Source organism: Squalius cephalus (genome assembly GCF_949319135.1).
Source record: "Squalius cephalus genome assembly, chromosome: 20".
In the NCBI taxonomy this organism is placed as follows: domain Eukaryota; kingdom Metazoa; phylum Chordata; class Actinopteri; order Cypriniformes; family Leuciscidae; genus Squalius; species Squalius cephalus.
The window spans coordinates 26449345-26468524 of NC_137141.1; the positions used below are offsets into that span (position 1 = coordinate 26449345).

Sequence of the window (19180 nt, forward strand, 5' to 3'; positions counted from 1 at the left end):
CTGCACAGGCTAAAGTAATGTCCTTGATGGCATTCCAGTCACCTGAGAGAGAGAAAAACTTCCCAGATCTGGGGCTCATTCTCTCTCTCTTTCCCCCCTCACTATCTCTCAGCTTCCAAAACCACAAAAAAAAAAAATGTTTTGTTGTGTATGACTGAAAAGACAAACAACGGAGCGAGTGAGTGAGAGAAGGGAGGGGAGATAGAGAGGGAAAACAGACCGCGGGTCAGAAGTCTCAGATGACACAGGTGTTGCTGCTGCCACAAAGAGTGGCACTAAAATTGGCAGGAGCTCCACTGTTGAGCTTGAGCTTCCTAGCAATGTGGCTGTTTGGCAGATGAGGACATGGCTGTGATTAGCAGCAGCGCACTTGCACTAACAGTGAACGACGGCGGAGGTAAAACCGATCGGGGGGGGGGGGGGGGGTTGACAGCTGTGAGCGAATCTCGTAACAGAGAAATGTCGAGCCAAACTGACCAACACTTTATCAGATGTAGCTAATGCTGAAAGAAAGCGTGACAGCTGTAAAGGACAGCGAAGACCTGCACAAAAAACATGAAACTAAATTTAGATATTCTTGTGTGTACAATATTCCAGGTTCAATCTGAGTTCAACTCAAATCGATGGGTTTTGTGGCACAATGTTGATTTCCACAAAAAAACAAAAAACAAAGTTCAGGCACCATTGTTAAAGGTTTATAATAAAGGTTACACTTACATTAATATTTGTGTTAAAACGTATTATTAACATTATTTGAGCTGTAAAGCTTAAATCATTAGTTTGTTTTTGCATGTATGGCTTAGTGTTGACATGGCAAGAAAAGTTGTAAAACTGGATATAACTTTACACAGAAAAAGATTTTCAGGAATTATTTTTTTTTCACACAAAATTTTATCACACATCGTTTACATCTTATGCAGTATATTTTTCGTTAACTAAAACTAAAACTATTAAATTTATTTTAAGTAATTGAAATAAATATGAAAATATATTAAACACTTAGAAATGTTGCCTTGGCCAGTAACAGAAATACGTTTAAGCTGAAGTATTAAAAATTACTAAAACCCAAAATGAAATAAAAATGAAGCTAAATAAGTTATATTAAAGAATAACTAACAAAAATTACAAAAGCACATAAATTTAGAAAATTTCAAATAAATGAAATATAATATAATATACTATAATAGTATATAAATAGTACTAAAATAATGCTGGTCCTGTGGCTCTTCTATTGAAACAGTGAGTATGTTAACGTTTAAAGATTGGCTCCTCACTGCAACCCATATACTTTTTGCTTTTTTTAAAACAAAACAAAAATATTTTTTGTGGTAATCAACATTATGCTGCTGATTGAGCTGAACTTGTACTGATCCAGAATATTCCTTCAAGTGTCCAAAAAAAGTTTTATGTGTTTTATTAAAATGTTGAAACTTTATTAAAACTTGGCCTAACCGATAATCGCACAATAACATCGACTTGACAAATGACTGTTTGTATACAACTGACATAGCTTGTGTGCAAATGAAGGAAAGCTGAAGACTGCTTAACGCCTTAACGTCACGTGATCTTGTGATAACGAAGAGCAAATGAATCCCCCTCATCAGTTTTGGTAGAAGTTGTGTGGAGCCATCATTTGTGTCAGACTCAGTGTAACAGACACCTGACAGTAGGTGAGACGTGTCTCCTGTCAGATGTCTTTGTCTTGGCCGCCTGTTCCCTGAGGTGACAACACCTGCGAGTTCAGATCCTCCTCACTGTTCACTCTCACGCTAGCACTGCCAAAAAAGGGACATTTCAGTCATAGTCACAGGTTAGAGTTGCTCTTGGAAACGTTGCTAAAGATTGAAATCACGCCCATGTTTTAATAAATCTCATTCACTATGTGTCACCTATGCATTTAGCGTACATAACGGCATCAGATAAAGACAGTACAGGAGAATAACAGTGGATATAAAAACTCTACACACCCCTGCTGTGTTTTTGATGTAAAAAATGAAAGAGATAAATTATATAAGAACTTTTGCACCTTTAATGCAAAAATTACATTACATTTTTACATTAAACGTGCAAAGGTCCTGGCATGATTTATCTTGGTTTAATTTTTTACATAAAAAACAACAGCTGTTTTGACAGGGGTGTAAAGATTTTTTTATATCCAACAATGTACATGTAGACTTAACAAGTGATGAATAAAATATGAAAATATTCCATATAATACATTCTGTTTTGTTATTTTGTAACCGTTTTTAAAATGCTGTGATATTTTTACATTTTTGTGAAAGATCCATGCCAACAACGGTTAAGGATGCACAATGTTAAATTCTGGTCGATAGAACAAGCCATTCATTATTTCAACTGATAAATGTCTGATATTAAAATTCTATATTATATTCTTAAAATAAACAACAAAAAAATAAAAAAATAATAATCTATTATTTTAAAATCTACAAGTAAAATTAGGCATCACAAGTTAGGCTACATTATAATGAAGATTATGAAAATGAATCAAACTCAAATGGATTAATTTTTAGATTTGCTAATGTAACGGACGTAGGCCAGTAAGAGCTGAGCGTGTAAACCTCACTCCCCTGGCCTAAAGAGGCACGTTAGCGATTGGCGCTATCAGCTGCGGTTTTTAGCGTCCTTGTTAGTGCGCCCGCCTCCCACGCCAGAGAAGCCAGTTCAAGTCCCACTTGGAGCAGGTCGAGTAGGACCGGTTACACTAATTACATTTAACAGTGTTATTAAATTATTAGTGTTTTTAAAGATCAACTTTAAGTGAGATGACAGAAAAACTAATCTAAATGTATTGATTAAAAAAACAAAAACCAGATAACTTTTTTGCAATATATACTGTAGACAGCAAAAAGTCTTGTTAGAATACACAGATGATTTTGAATGGCCCGACAAAAGAAAAATATATGCTTTTTTCCTTCAGAGAGTGTAATTACGGCCTTTACCAGCCGGGGCTAACAGGCCATGCTAATTGATATACATCCTATAATACTGAAAAGCCTATGGGGTAGAAATCAAATAATAAGTGAGAGCTTCTCTTCGGTTTAGTAGTCTTTGTTTGTTGCAGGTGATCCTGATCATCTCAGAGCAGGTTTTGGTCTGCCTGCGGTGGTTTCTGGTGTGTTCTCAAAGCAGCCAGGAGCTAAATGAGCAGCGCAGCAGCACCTGAGGCCTGGGGCCTGTGAGTCTGGAGTCTGCTTCCTTCCTGCCAGTAGGACAGGAATGAGCTCATCACTGCTCTCCCCTGCTGTTAGCAGCCTGGAGAGCCCATACACTCGCTCAGAGAGTCAGGAGGCTCAGCCATATTGCATGCACACACATGAATTGCTTTCCATCATGCTTCATACAATGTCAGACACCTTCCCTGAAATGAAAGAATACCACGGCATCGTCGTGATTCCTAAGAGTGTACTCACTGTCCCAATGGTCTCTTTCTTGTGATCAGTTACTGGAATAGTTTATGTTCAACAATAATAGCTAACCTATGCACACTGTTCATTAACCAGTTGGTCAGAACCAAATTAATGAGTAATTAAGTGAAAGAGATCAGATCAGATCACAACAGCTAAAACAATAGATTAGGTACAGGAGAACAGGGAACAGGAAAAATTCTGGTCCCAAAGTTTATGACGAACAAAATAATAAATGCATTTTTTCTGAAATATTAGAGCAGGACATTCAGAAGACATCTAAGTTTGGCATCCGTCTCTGACTACCTTACAGTGTACTATTCATTCACTTATTGTAAAACTACTGATTTAATCATCTTCAAAAGTAAAAATAATAAAATCAAACATATACAATACATTTATCAAAACATATCATAGCTCAGGGATTCTTATTAACCACTGTATATAAATCAAAATTCAATAAATGCATATTTAAAAGAATATAAATAATTTTAGACCAAATTAACTTATGGATCATTAAAAATGCAGCAAAATCGAATAAAAATAAAGAGCCTTTGGCCTTGTTGTACCCTATAAATCCATTAGGGCAATGATTTCTCGACTCCAGAACTAGTTTGTCCTTTACTGTCTATAGTGAGCTACTTAATTATAGCAGAACTCTTTCAAATACTGGGTTACCGGGCAAAACTTTCAGTATCCTTATCACCTTGAAACATGAACAATCTGGGAGACGCTAAGCTCCCATAACATATTTTCATTTGTGTTGGTCTTCTGCTGGGACAACGGGGTTATTAATTTCATTTGGGCTTCATTAAACTACATTCTGCAATTGGGCTCCTCCGTCTTTAATCATCATTTCTCCCCTTTGCCAGCGTGGCCTCCAGTGGCTTGGAGTGGAGGGTCACAATGTGTTCCCCCATCATATCCACAAAATGGATGACAATAAAAGATCATTCATCTCAATCACTCACTGTTGGACCAGAGTCATCCAAATCCCTGCTGTAATTCATCCAAACTGGAGAGCAAATCACTGTCTTACTGACACATCAAGGGATAATAAGAAAACAAATAGGTACATAAGAGATTGTGAAAACACTTATTCCTGAATGAAAGAAATTAATGCGTGTTAGCGAATATAAAGACTGATATATGACGGGATTGAAGTCATTATAAATGCATTCTAGTTTAGACAACTCCAAGGACACTTGGAGCAATATAAGCTTCAAGAAAGGACTTGATAGACTGAATGATGAATGATGAATGAATAGCCTTCATTTGATAGAAATATTAAAGAAAAAAAAGGGCATCTTGAAGGGCAGTACATGGAAAATAAAAAGAAGCAACCATTTGAATAAATGTTCAGACTATATGAAGTTTTTAAAGATGGATATGAGCTCAAGGTTTGGCAGGAAATCTTTCAGAAAAATCCTTGAATAAAAGTTGTTTCCTTTATGATGAACTTGAAGCCAGTAAACTAATAGCCTAAGGGCCCTATTTTAACGATCTGAAACGCAAGTATCAAACGCGGAACGCAAGTAACTTTGTGGGCGGGTCTTGGGCGCTGTTGCTATTATACCGGCGGGATAAATTACTCTTGCGCCCGCCGCAAATCTAAAATGGGTTGGTCTGAAGTAGCTACATTACTCATAGGTGTGGTTTGGGCGTAACGTGAAATAAACCAATCAGAGCGTCATCTCACATTCCCTTTAAGAGCAGGCGCGCTTGTTCCATGGCGGATTTTTATTCTAATGGCGGATTTGCCAGGCGCCCGGCAGGAGCGGTTCACAGCCGAGGAGACCGACGTTCTCGTCAGGGCCATAAAAGACAGAGAAGTGACATTGTATGGGGATGGGAGAAACCCACCCAAATTAGCTTCGGTTAAACAGGCGTATAATAATTTTGGTAAATGTGTAAGCTAGATTTATGCCTATTTTTTCACATCTTCATGGACACCACAATGATTTCCCTCATGTGAAATATTTTTCCTTGTAATTATGTATGGTTTGCAAAAATGAGAACTGCTTCGTCTGTGTGTAGATGAGAGAAGCAAAGTGTATGCGCGTTGCATTATGGCCAAGCATGCGCCCTTAAAATAGCATCTGAACGCGCCACTGACTTTAGAATAGATTTTTCCTGGTCTGTGGCGGAATTGTTTTCTGGAACTGCAAAATAGCACCAGGGAACGTTTGCGCCGGAACACGCCTCCTCTTTTCGCTGAACCGCCCCTGGGAGCACAAGTTCATTTCCTAATTTACCGACGTGCATCTGTCGAGGGAAAAGTCCGCTGTGCGTCGGGTGCAAAATAGGAATGATACATGCGTCGGTGTACAAAGTCAAAGGTGCAAGATAGGGCCCTAAGCGTTTAATAAATTTGACAGACAAACACTGAGCAAATGAATGACAGAGCAGAGAGTGTGATACATTTTCAGAAAAAGAGATGATTGCAGTATACATATATGTTTAGGTTTCATTATAGATATCGACAAGATCTAGTAAATTAAAACAAAGCATAAAGCAAAACATGGTGATTTGAATGGTGAGACTTTTGTTTTTGTAATCAGGCTTTAAAAAATTTTATAAAAAGTTGGATTTAGATTTATTGGCCAATATATCAGTTATTGGCTTTAAGATATTAAGAATTATCAGTATCTGCAAAATTTTCATATCATCCCTAATTTACAGTTTTATATTTTTCTCCATGTTTTTACTTCGATAATACTGTTTGCAAGGCTTCATGGGATTGTAGTTATTTCCCTCACTAAAGCCATTAAGTACACAGTCTTGTACCTTTGTATTTTTGTCCAATTTTCAAACACTTTTTTGTTTCAAATCAAAGTTTGTAATGTTATGATTCACCTCGTAGCTGGTTGGATTGGTCCATGCTTATATCGCTTTAACAAGGTTTAAGAGTCAGACTTGTAACCTGAAGGTCACGGGTTCGATTCTCAATACCGGCAGGACACAACTGAGGTGCCCTTGAGAAAGGCACCTAACCCCCAATCGCTCCCCAAGCGCCGCAGCAAAATTGGCTTCCCACTGCTCCCGGTGTGTGTGCCCACGGTTTGCAGTGGGTGTGTTTACTACTCACTGCTCCTAATGTGTGTGCACTAACTTGGATGGGTTAAATGTAGAGAACAAATTCCGAGTATGGGTAACCATACTTCATGTCACTTCACTTCACTTATTAAAAAAATACTTTTTCTGAAATCCCTATGGGAGAAAGGTTCGGAAAAAAATACTTCCGGAACCAATGCTACTGAAAAAGAGGGCAGAGACTGTTGCACTCTATTAGCAAATTAAATATAACTGTAAATAAAACACAACAAAACTGCTTGTATAATAAACGTTTTTAATTTAGTATTAGCAACTAATCACAAAACTATTACTATATTTTAAGCTGTTTTAACTTGGTATAGCCATCACTGTCAAAAAACAAACAAAATACCACAACGAATCAAAACTGTTACTATGACAAAACTGTTTTAAATTAAATAAATGCAAAAAGCAAAAATCCAAAAATGAAATCAAGCAAAAAGTGCCACTATGATAAAACTGTTTTAACTTGGTATAGCCACCACTGTCGTAAAAATAAAAAAATAAAAAAACAGCACAACAAAACAAAACCATGACTATGACGAAACTGTTTAACTCTGCTACAGACAGATAAGCTTCCCATATATATATATATATATATATATATATATATATATATTGTGATTTTGCAGTCCTAATAGAAGCTGTAGCAACTATGGCATTTTTGTAAGAGACCGTCAACTTCAGCATCATTGGCTGTTCTCTGTCCAAGACCCATGCTCATGGGTAAAATTAACACCGACCCACATAAACCACCTCTACATTCTACATGATCACTAAAATCCTCATTTTATTCCATTGACTTAAATAGAGTTGAACTCAGAGGAATGAAGGCAGGTCGGTCTCACTACAGGAGAGCACAATAACCTCGCAGAAGCGCAGCCAAAAGCTCTTAGCGCTGTGACAGAGCAGATGCCTGGAGTAATGACAGTGGGGATTATCCAATGATTGTGGATGCGTAAATCATTTCGGTTGGGTATGGGCCGCCATGATTAGGAGAGCGAGCGAACAGTTACTTAAAACAAAGAACATATTTAAATGTGTTCTTCAAGGGAAAACAGCTTTAAATTGAGCTGCTGCACGTATCTGAAACGCCGCCTGTGCTCATTATATCCTTGTAAAGAACAGAATATGGGTAAAATATTCTTTGAAAGGCAAGACATTGCCCAAGGGGAAAGAAGGATACAATCTTTGTATTCCAAACCATGGTGGCACATTTAATCTGTAATAGATCAAGCACAACGGAGGCAATGAAAGTCTCTTATGCTCACCTTGCTTTCTTGAGCTTCCTTTCTTTCATTTTCTCATCCAGCATCGCCTTCCACCAGGAGCTCACATTGTTGTCTTCTAATCACATTGCTCACACTCTCTTGATGCCTGCCTTAATTGTTTAATAAATTTTATTCAGTTAAGCATGAATTATTGTTAATTGAACTAAAAAGTAATTTTCTTAATTGAAATGAAGTGGGGGTGGGAGGCATATTAACAAGGTTAAAGCAGGATGCTTGCCTCAACGCCTCGAGATTTGTAATGTCATTTTATGTCATTTGTTTATACATTCATTTACTTTTTTTTTAAAAGCTTTTTTTCTCCAGCTTTTTGCCCTTAAACTCTTAGTATGCCATACAATGGGGTTGGGGGGGTTAACAAATTCACTTGAATTAACTTTCCAAAAAAGCTTTGAGCTGCTATTGAATGCCGAAATATTTACATCCTTATTTCTTAGTCACTGTAAACTGTATCCATATAGCCGTGTTGCTGTGACAGAACTTTCACATGACTTGTGTCAATGTTCCTTAATGCATTGAACTCTATGGAGTAGGGCTGCAAGATATTGAAACATACTGACATTGTTCTGCAACATATATTGCGATATAAAATAAAAAAAACAAGAATTTTCACAAGATGACTTGAATAGCTTGGAAAGAATAATCATTCTACATTTATTATAGGGTGATTTTGTTGAGTGCAACTGCATAAAAAAAAACTATTTTAAAAGCTGAAAAATTACTTTGTACTCTGAAGACTTTTTAAGTGCAAACCATCCTTTTAGAGCTAAATGACTCAAACCATACAGTGAACATAATTTAGTTAGGCCACATTCCTAATTTTTGACCCATTCAAGAGTAAGACTATAAAATAATAAGATTTTTATTGTGAAAATTATTATTTTTTTATTTTTTTAATAAAATAAAAAACGATTTCAATAATACTATTGTACTGTAAAAAGAAAAACTAGTTAATAAAAATAGTCCAAATAATGTTAATTTTGGCATAGGTGTAAAACTGCTATACTAATATTTACCTCTTTATTTCTTCATTTTCAAACATTAAAGCTTTTATTTTGTGGTTTGCGGGCGTATATTCATTTCAGGTTTCAGAGTGAAACACGTCACTGTTCATTTTCCACATCACTGTTCATTTTCCACACATGCATCTCATGATACAGTGTTTATACTTATTTAATTAAATCAAAGCCTTCGCAATATGATCGCATTACATAGATTTTATTTCAATAGCTATATCATGCAGCCTTATGAAGCAAAACGGCAAGCTACTGTATAGCATTAGGCCTACCCACACAACGGACCAATAAGATCAGCCTGGAGGCACGATAACTATCTTCGTCAAGTGTGTTGAGTGTTTATCTGCAACAATGTAAATATGCCTATAAAAGCATTTCATGTTCAATTCTGTTGTTTTAGCAACCAACTAACAACCTCACAAAACTGGGGTTCTCTGACGGTATCTGCAATGTTTTTCATGTGGAGGTCAAAGTGGCGAATGACGAGTTGGGAGATCCGCTGAAGCCCTGATTCATGTGAAATGGCCTTGAGATGTCTCTCTGGAATCAATCAAGTGGGCCAGAGAAACTTCGACTTGGAGAGGTTTATGTCCACAAATATTAGTCCAAGTGGTTACATAAAACCTAAATTTGTTGTTCTTTCCAGCTTCAATATCAGCTGCTGCCAGGAAAGGTCAGTGGGACAAAACTTCAGACCACTTACCATTCACTCAAGACTTTAAGAAACAGACAAATAAAAGAAAGAATAAAAGAAAAGAAAGAATCTTTTCTGCTAAAGAAAGAATCTATTGATGGATTTGACAGCATTGATGCATTATTTTCTTTAAACAAGTACTATCATTGCTTTGGCCTGTCTGAACACTCAGATAGGATGACGGGAAAGCTGTTTATTTAATTTTTTTGGCCCTCAGATGAGTTGTGTTTACAATGACGCATTAAAAGTAAGTGCAAACGTTTCCAGCTGTTGGAAGGGGACAAAAATGATGATTGTTTCCAGACTTATAAGCAAGATAAAGTTGCCAAAAACACTAATATCACAGTTTAAATAACTCTGATATGTAAAGGACATGGCGTGTAAGAGAATGTCTGGGTAAAGTTACACTGAACAAGGTATCACCGGTGTAACTGATGCTGGTGACAAATGCCTTCAGATGAACAATCATCCTGACAGCTGGACGGTAGGCAGTGACATTATTGCTCCGCGTCCTTCTACCTCCTGTGAACACGGTAGACATTAGGCTCGTGCTCTGAATGATTTAGGCGACTTTAATAATTCAGTGTTTCCCTGAGCTAATTAGATAAGTGCCAGAGGTTTAAGGTCTTGTGAAGGCCCCGAGGGACATGTGGAGGAATGAGCCGTGTGAAATACAACCTCACCCATTGTAGCTGCTTTGGAGGAACTTTTCATTGTATATTTACACATTTGATTCAGTTCATCAAATTGCTGCTGGTGCCCGCAAATAATTACTTTAAAATGATTTATACTCACAATCTCAATTTATAGCAATTTAAAGCTCAATATCTCAATTTGTAGCAATTTAAAGCTCAAAATATAGCTGCAAGCAGCAATTATCGGGGCCAAGCGCAAAGACGATAAGACATGCCAACATGGCTGGGAGTGTCAGACCAACTGCAACAATAAGCAATTAAAGACATTTAAAGATGATTTTAGGCAAAATGGCTGAAAAATCATATATACTAAAACTAAAAGTAACTAAAAATATGATTTAAAGGGTTAGTTCACCCAAAAATGAAAATTCTGTCAGTAATTACTCACCCTAGGCTCACTATTGGTCAGCATCACACATATGACCAGCGTCGGCCAATAGTGAGCCTACGTTCTGACGTTCAACCTAGAAGCACTGCGCTGTTACACTATGTGAACTCACTCAAAGGCCCACACAGAAGAAAATTAATAGTTGAATAAAGTCGTAATTTTTGTGTGGTTTTTTGCGCACAAAAAGTCTTCTCGTTGCTTGATAAACTTAAGGTTGAGCCACTGTGGTCACTTGGACTATTTTAACGATGTCTTAACTAACTTTTGTGGGATGGCAGATATCGATTACCTAGAAGCCTATGAAGGAGTGAGCTGAGTTCCGAAGATGAACGAAAGTCTTACGGGGTTGGAACAACATTGGGGTTGAGTAATTACTGACAGAATTTTCTAACCCTTTAATGGATTATCAAGACACATATCGAGTTTCGTAACGGTACACCAATTCATTCGTAAAGTGTAGCATTTAATATCATGATATATTGTAATTAATGGCAATGTCCTTGTTTTGTTCTATTATAGCGCCACCAAGTGGCGCAGTTCCACCGCTTTTTTTTATGTGTTCTCAGAGTGAGCCCTTACATGAGTGTGTCAAATTTGGTGAAAATATCTCATTTTGTTTTTGAGTTAAAAACATTTATATGTATGAGAGCATAAAAAATGACCCATGACTTCAATGACTTTGATTGGATTTTTGTGCCATTTACTATCAAAATCTTGATATTTGGGCTATAGTGAATGGCCAACGACCTATGTTTTTGAACTTCCTACGGTGGTTTCGTCTTGATTGGTCTAACGATTTCGAAGATATTGGCAAATATTTTTTTAAGCGCTAATTTACAACATTGCGCTAACCATAAGGCAAAACCTAGCATGTTTGGTATCATTAGACTCGGCAAGGATTCAGGAATGTAAGGAGATGACTCCTGTGAAAATAAGTCTACCAAATCCAAAGTTATAAACATGTAAATCATTTTTTCTAGTCCGAAACTTCTCAGACTCTTTCAAAGCATTGTGCTGATGACCCATACCAAGTTCTGTAACGATACATTCATGAGTTCATAAAATACAGCATTTTAGTACAAAATTCAAAATGGCCGACGTCCAAAATGGCTGCTATGGGAAAATTGGATATTATTTGACTCGACATGATGCCCCAAATCTACCAAGATCAATTATAGGTTTTTTGGACAAATTGTTCAAAAGTTATATGCAAAATTAGCCATTTTTCGTATCTCCGGACCAGTAGGTGGCGCTGTGCCAAAACGCAGCATGTTGCCTCAGGTCCTGCTTGGTATGACATGTACCAAGTTTGGTCTGAATACGATAATAGTTAGGGAGATACGTCTGTTTTTGTAAGCACTACGTAAAATTAGTTTGCGCAGTATTCGAGAATGGTTTGACGAATCAACTTGAATTCCATAACTTTTTGTCGGCATGGTCTGAAGATGATCTGGTTAAATTTTCGTGAAAATCGGAGCAACTTTCTAGGACGAGTTCGAAAAAGTTTTTTTTTTTCATAAAAAATCCAAATGGCGGAAAGATTTTCATGACGGAAAATGACGTTATATGATGCAATCGAATTTTGTTTCTAGCCATTATGGTTCAAAAGTTACTAGCATAAACATGAGTGATACTTTAGACAGTTGGTGGCGCTAGAGGGATTAATTTAGAGATTGCAAATTTGCTATAGTGACAGTTCAGACTATCCTCTATCTCTGTGCCAAATTTCATAACTTTCCCGCAAGCGGTTCATAGACTTCCATGGCAGAAGAAGAAGAATAAGAACGCCAACGATTTCAATAGACGCCTACGCTTCAGTGCTTGGCCCCTAATAAATACTCGGAATACAATAAATAAACTGAAAAGCCAAACTTCTGGGAATGTGCTTTTGCAGGTTGTTGTTGTTGTTGTTGTTGTTTTACCACAAATTATATTGTATAATTCAGTTTTTACTTCCAAAAACCATACATTTTACAGTAAAATTACATATAATGTGATGCAGTTAACCAACTAACAGTTTTTTCAGTCAAAAAAAATTTTTTTTTACAGTGCAACTCTCTCACAATTGTTAATTAGACTTTCTTAAAACACAAAAAGTCATTTGTGAAACTTTTTTGTAGGGATACAGAAATTATCAATAACAGTTATTAAAATTCTGGCTGAATATAAATAATTCTGAATAAGTATTTTCTCAAATATTTTTGAATTTGAATGAATATTTACTATTGTCTAAAATAAATAAACTAAAAATAAAACACTATAAATAATTGTTGAAAAGTTACAAATTAAGGCATCACAGCATTATGATGTAGGCTACAGTATGAAAAATGGATATTCATTTTGAGATTTGCTAAAGATTACATTTAATTATTTTATTTACTTATTTATTTTTAATTAGAGATTAACAAAGTTAGTGTTAGATGGCAGCAAATGAAATATATGTAAAATGTAAATATTTATTTGAAATGTTTTTAAAAAAATTAACAAATGAGAAGTTTCTGGATGTTTAAGGATCATCCAATGGAAAGGGGAAAAAATATACACACACACACACACACACACACACACACTGAGAACGCTACAGTATTTTCTTCCAGAGACCTCTCTATCCGCTCTTGCCTTTTCTACCAAGTTAACTTTTGGGTCAGGTCTCCAGACAGCGTCATTTTCCACAAGGTGAACCTCCTCACAGGAAAGCTTTCACCTCCGCCTCACCCTTCCATCTCCACAGCCGACTGCAGAAGGAGAGGCAAAAGGACAAGCAGATATCACTTATATCATCATAGACACGAAGTGTTGATTCACAGCACTGCCGGTAAACCAACAGCCCTTAAGCTTCCTAACAGAAATAGGAAGCTCAGAAGTGAGTTTTTATCTAAGGGAACAGAGACACTTAGTGAAGAAACATTTTATCATAACAAAAAGCAAGAACTGTGTTGCATAAACACATCCTCTTTCGTGAAACCTTGTCTTTATCTGCACGCTTTGGCATGTGCCTGACTGAAGCTGATAAATCGCATGTAAAGACAACTCAAAAAAAATAATTTAAATGAAAAAAAGTTTTTTTACACACAATTTAATTTAGTTCATCCAAAATAAATCAGTTTGATTAGATTAACACAAAGAGTTGGTTTAGATCACATTAATTTACTCTAATATGTTTAAATTAACTTAACTAAATGTTCTTATGTTGGTCCAACTTTATTTTTTTATTTTTTTTTTACTGAGGTTTAATTCATTTTCTCATATTTAAACACGTCGTTTCATTCATGTATGTATTTGGTGAATATGCAATGTAATGCAGCCTGCCCTATAGGTATAATGAACAAATAAGAAAAGACTGGTGTCAGTTCTGACTTTGCTATAGTTATACTCACTCAGTGCCCACAAGCTAAGGACAAGCGCCACTCTTCAGCACATATAATAACCACAATATTCAAAAACATTACAAAAACTCCTGCAAATAACCAACATAACTGAACATTAAACATTAACATGTCTTTCACATAAAATAACACTTAATCCCTAAATGTACTCTCCCAATGCAGTCTCTTGCAAAGCATGCTGGGAACTAGTCTCGTGATGCAAAACAAAATCCTGTGAGACTAGATTAAAACAATCTCATTACTATAATATGTAACTATATAAATATTATATAAGTTAAACTTACACATGGTATAATTAAGTTGTTTTAACTAAACTATTTTTAGTTGATTCACAAATTGTTTATTTTTTATTTTCAATTAAAGTAAAATTAATCTATTTTCTTAAGTGCAAATACTTTATTTTTTGAGTGTCAAAAATCCACTAATATGAGAGTGGAAGCATAGTCAATCTATCATGCAAACTATAGCCTATAATAAATACAAAGAGTACAAAATACATTATTAATAATAATAATAATAATAATAATAATAATAATAATATATATAATATATATATATATATATATATATATATATATATATATATATATATATATATTGGGGTTAATTCTATATATGTAAATACATTATTATTACAATAATAATAATAATTAATAATTAAAGTAAATCTATTGTTGTTGTTAATAATAATATATGTACATTTATTATTGTTATTATTGTTGTTTTTATATTACTATTATTATTATTATTATTATTATTATGAATACTAAAACTAATAATAATACAATTAATTTTTTTTTAGATTTACTTTTTTGTAGTAGTAATATAGTAGTAGTAGTAGTAGTAGTAGTATTTCTGAGGCCCTGGTCAGGCCAGTAGTTGCCAGTCTACCAACAATATAATAAATGATTTGATAAATGAATAAATGACCAACAGTATAACAAATGTTTGACATTAAGCCAGACTATGCCTACTAAACCCAGACAGGGTGATCAGAACCTGATTCCGTTTTAATCACATACTAACTGTATCGGTTTTCTTGCCTGAGGCTCTGTGAGCTCACAAACTATAATTTGAAATCCGTCTGACAACAATGACAGAAATCCCACACAATATTTTGTCAGCAGAAGTCAACAAAGGAAAACAAAACAGAATGCAGACCAAAATGAACTAACCACAATAAGAAACTGTTTATGCCATATAAAAAGACTCTGTCGTCACTTTAGCAAGATCTAAAAATCAGCCTGTCATCAAATTTCTTTTTACATAAATGAGTCATTGAAGCCAATTAGGATCACCGCTTTACTTGCCTGTGAAAGAGGAAGTAAGACACATGAAAAGTCTTCAAATTTGTCTGATCTCGTGAGAAAGTTGACTGAGCTCATGAGAAAAACCTCTGCAAATGATCCAATCTTAGAATGCTTTGCCTAGAAATCCACAGACTGACAGCTATGCATAAACCCAAACAAAAGCACAGCGAAATGAATGACCTAACGTTACTGTATAAACAAACTTCAAGTTCCTTCCTAAAGCCAACTGCCCTTCTCTTCTAAACAGAAATCTTATATCATGCTCTATAAACCTCAAGAGGTGAATAAGAGGAGGTGGAGTGCTGTTCTTACTCAGCTGTTTCCCCGTGCAACATCAACATGTCAGATGTTGTGAGAAACACTGACAACAAGTTAACTCTAGACAACTTAATGGATTCAAAACACAGGCCTTTCGCCCACGCGCCAGAAATAGAACCGTGTTTTATCACCAATGACAAAACAGAGATTGGACATTTTGCTCTATTTTTAAGAACATGTCAGTTACAACATCTGTAAACCATACGTTTACATGAAGTCTGATCATTACTGTTATTTTTGACCAGCGTTGACAAGTAGAGACGCTATAACTTACTTACATTTTCAGTAGGCCTAGCGCTAGTGTAGTTCCGCTATTTTCAAACGCTGTACACGTTAGCTTTTCCAACATCAAGGTTCTTCTTATTTCATCGAGTAACACTGCAGAGTGACAAAAAGCGATGTCACTGTATTTTTTTAGGACTTCCTATTTTATCTGACTTGCGTTTTAACAGCAACGCGAAATGATGTAGAGAACTTCTCTCTCTCAAATCTAGCGTTGGGATTTTCCGGTTCATTTTATGAATCGATTCGTTTGTAAATGTAAATAAATGATTCACTGGTTAAAAAAAAATCGATTCAAATAAACAACGAGGTTCAAAAAAAAAAAAAAAAAAAAAATTCTAGAACCCACCTACAAAGCTTTAATCTCGATATTAACCCAAAAATGTAAGTGAAATATGAAAATAAGATAAAGGTTACATTTGCATTTGTCGTTTTTTCTTTAATATTTTTATTTATTTAGCCTATTTTACCTTGTCATATCGTTAAGTGAATTCCATGTTTTACTGTAAGGCTTGATGCATACTAAACTTCAGTAGTTAAGTAAGCTAGCCTAAGTGAGTTGATTCAGTGGCCACTTCAGTGGAATTCATCAGGCAGATTCAAACAGTTAACTCCTGAGTCTTTTAAACGAATCATTGAGGAATCGGTTCATATGAGTGTTTGTGTCTCAGACTTAACGGTCGCGCTTTGTTTTGTTTTGTGAAAAGATGTGCGGGAAAATGCTAAATCCAACACAGCCTATGCTAGTTTAATCATTTATGAATGTATATTATCCCATTAAGATATAGCTTGCTGCTGTCTGTGTTAGTAAAATGTGTTTAGCTTTTTAAGGGTAGCTTGTAGTTGACCTACTTTATATCATGAGTGGCTTGTTTGCAAAAAGGTTTATAAAACACTAATAAGGGTTGGTATGGAGAAGAATCGAGTCTGAAATATATGATCTCCTCAAAAAACAATTAGATACATAAACTTTTTCCCCTTGTTCCTCCTTATTGTAATGTTATATCTTCTCAAACCATGAAAGTGCTCTTCATGTTGCGTTTCAGTGGGCGAAAGCACATCTTTGAAATTCATCAGTGTACCATGCAGAAGGTTCCTGCAGCAATTCTGCAAACAAATGAATACCACAGCTACCCTCCCACATACACCAGCTCTGTTATACAATCCAAACTACAGAGGTAATCTCAAGAGGAACATGCTGTCAGATGATTTACCTCTTTAAGGCTAAGACATTTGAAATTGATATTTTGATTGAAGTAAACTGAGTAAACTGAGATAGCCTGAGACTTTGAAACTGATCAATAAACACTAGGCTACTACAATATAAATATAGCATACCAAAATACAACATATCAAAATGACTACAAAATAACTATTTATTTACAAAAACTAGTTTCGCTTACCAGAGTTTGACATTTACCATGACGTAAAAAAGGCTTTGTAGTGAATATTTACTTGGTCCCTTCATCTTTAGCTTGTTATTTAGGTGGCTAAAGTACACATAGATTGATAAAATTCACCACTGAACATTTCTTACATTTTTAAATACATTAATTACATAAGCAGAATCATCACATGGTATAAATAAATGAATAAAAAGAGGGGCACTTGGGGTTGAGCAGCTTTAGACAGTAGACTTGGAAGTGAAAGTGATTTGAGATACTATGTGAGTGACAACAAATATCAGAATCTATCCCACTTTACACGTTTTCAACAATTTTTCGTTGAGCTGAAAATGTGATACAAATCTGATTCATACCATGACACTTACCTATCAAAACACAGTGAGGATGAAAAAAGAGCATGATGAAAAAATCCCACCCCCACTAAAGACGTTGCCCCCCAACTCTACCTCTCATCTTCTCCAAACAATTTTCTACAAGGGCGCAAAAAAGACAGTGTACCATCTGTTTTATCCCTATTCAAATGCAGTATCTCAAATGGTAGAGTGATCAGTGTTATGTTAGAGCAAACATAGCAATTAAGCTAATTAAGTTCCCGCAGATTCCCTTTGATTTATGGCAGTCGGAGGAAGACGATTTCAGGAAACACTGATTCTCTCCCTCCGCTGCGATGCGATGATGATGGGCCTTTAACAGCAGCGGGAGTAAATGGCTCCTCCGGCGTCTGTCACTAACCCAGGCCAGCATGGGATGAACAGTCATGATGACAGGGCCAGAGTACTGTGTCAACATGCTGACCCCAGCTGTCAATCACCGAATGATGCCCAAGTGCTGCGGTGCAGCGATGTGTGCAACAAAGAGAGACGAGGATAAAAAGAGGAGGATGAGGTGACGAAGGTTGGGCAAGGACACAGAAAATCGAAAAGATTAGTCTCGCTATGACTAGCGGAAAAAGTCTAGTCATCATCTAGACAGAAACCATCCACTTAAACAGAAAGACCCTGTCTGTCTGACTGTCATGTAATCTGACCAACCTCTATTTTCTATTTTTGCACCTCTTCTATGATGAGCATTTATTTTCTGTATTCAATTTTTTTTTTTTTTTTAAATTGATAGATTTTTAGTTTAAAAAACTCAAGGTGATTTACAGTAACTGATATCATAATGAAGACATTTTTAGTTTGGCACTGTCTTTTATTGTTTGTTTTTTTTAATGTATGAATATTAATATTTGATATTCATAATATGTGCTTATTAATATTTGGACTGCTTTTGGTCGCCAAATCAAAGTTATGTGCTGCAAAATACACAAAACAGGAAATGAAATCATAGAGAGGACTCCTGCAGAACCTCATGACTGTGTGTCAAGGATATTTATGAATTTATAATATTTTTTGTTACCTTGAATAATATATTAATTTTTTTCTAAATTATTTTAGACAACTTCATCACCAGATGAAAAGATAAAAATTAAAATTTCCTTTGTCCAAATGTTGCATAAAGCCAGCCAATCAGAATGGAGCTAGTGATTTCAGCCATTTTTTTTTATTTTTATTTTTGTCAGTGAATGGATGTTGGGTGGTTTGTGGGTATGCAGTGAGAATAAAAAGACAAATAATTTATATTGCTAACAGACATTTACATGATTTAAATGCCCGCGATTCTGAGCCATGCAAGCAATGATGACCGTAACTTTGGGTCAAATTGAATTACTGCTAGAAATAAACTCAATTTTTGTGTTTTCGCAGCACAGCCGCTCTGTGCGTACTTTCCCGAGGCTGTCCCCTCTTCTGATAATTTTTCCAATATTGCAGCGCATCTTGCTGTTTTTCAGCTGTATATGCAGCTGGGAATGCCTTCACATGCAAAACAGCCCATCTG

At 35.7% G+C, this 19180-nt stretch overlaps 1 long non-coding RNA gene across 2 annotated transcripts in view; it reads right to left on the reverse strand.

Moving 5' to 3' along the window:
- Window positions 1-16128, reverse strand: part of LOC307148102 — a 136376-nt gene extending 120248 nt beyond the window's left edge. For both annotated transcript variants that reach the window (XR_013819410.1, XR_013819411.1), the window contains exon 1: window positions 15893-16128. This is a non-coding gene — a long non-coding RNA (uncharacterized lncRNA). The remainder of the gene's footprint in view (window positions 1-15892) is intronic.
- Window positions 16129-19180: the final 3052 nt, after the last annotated feature.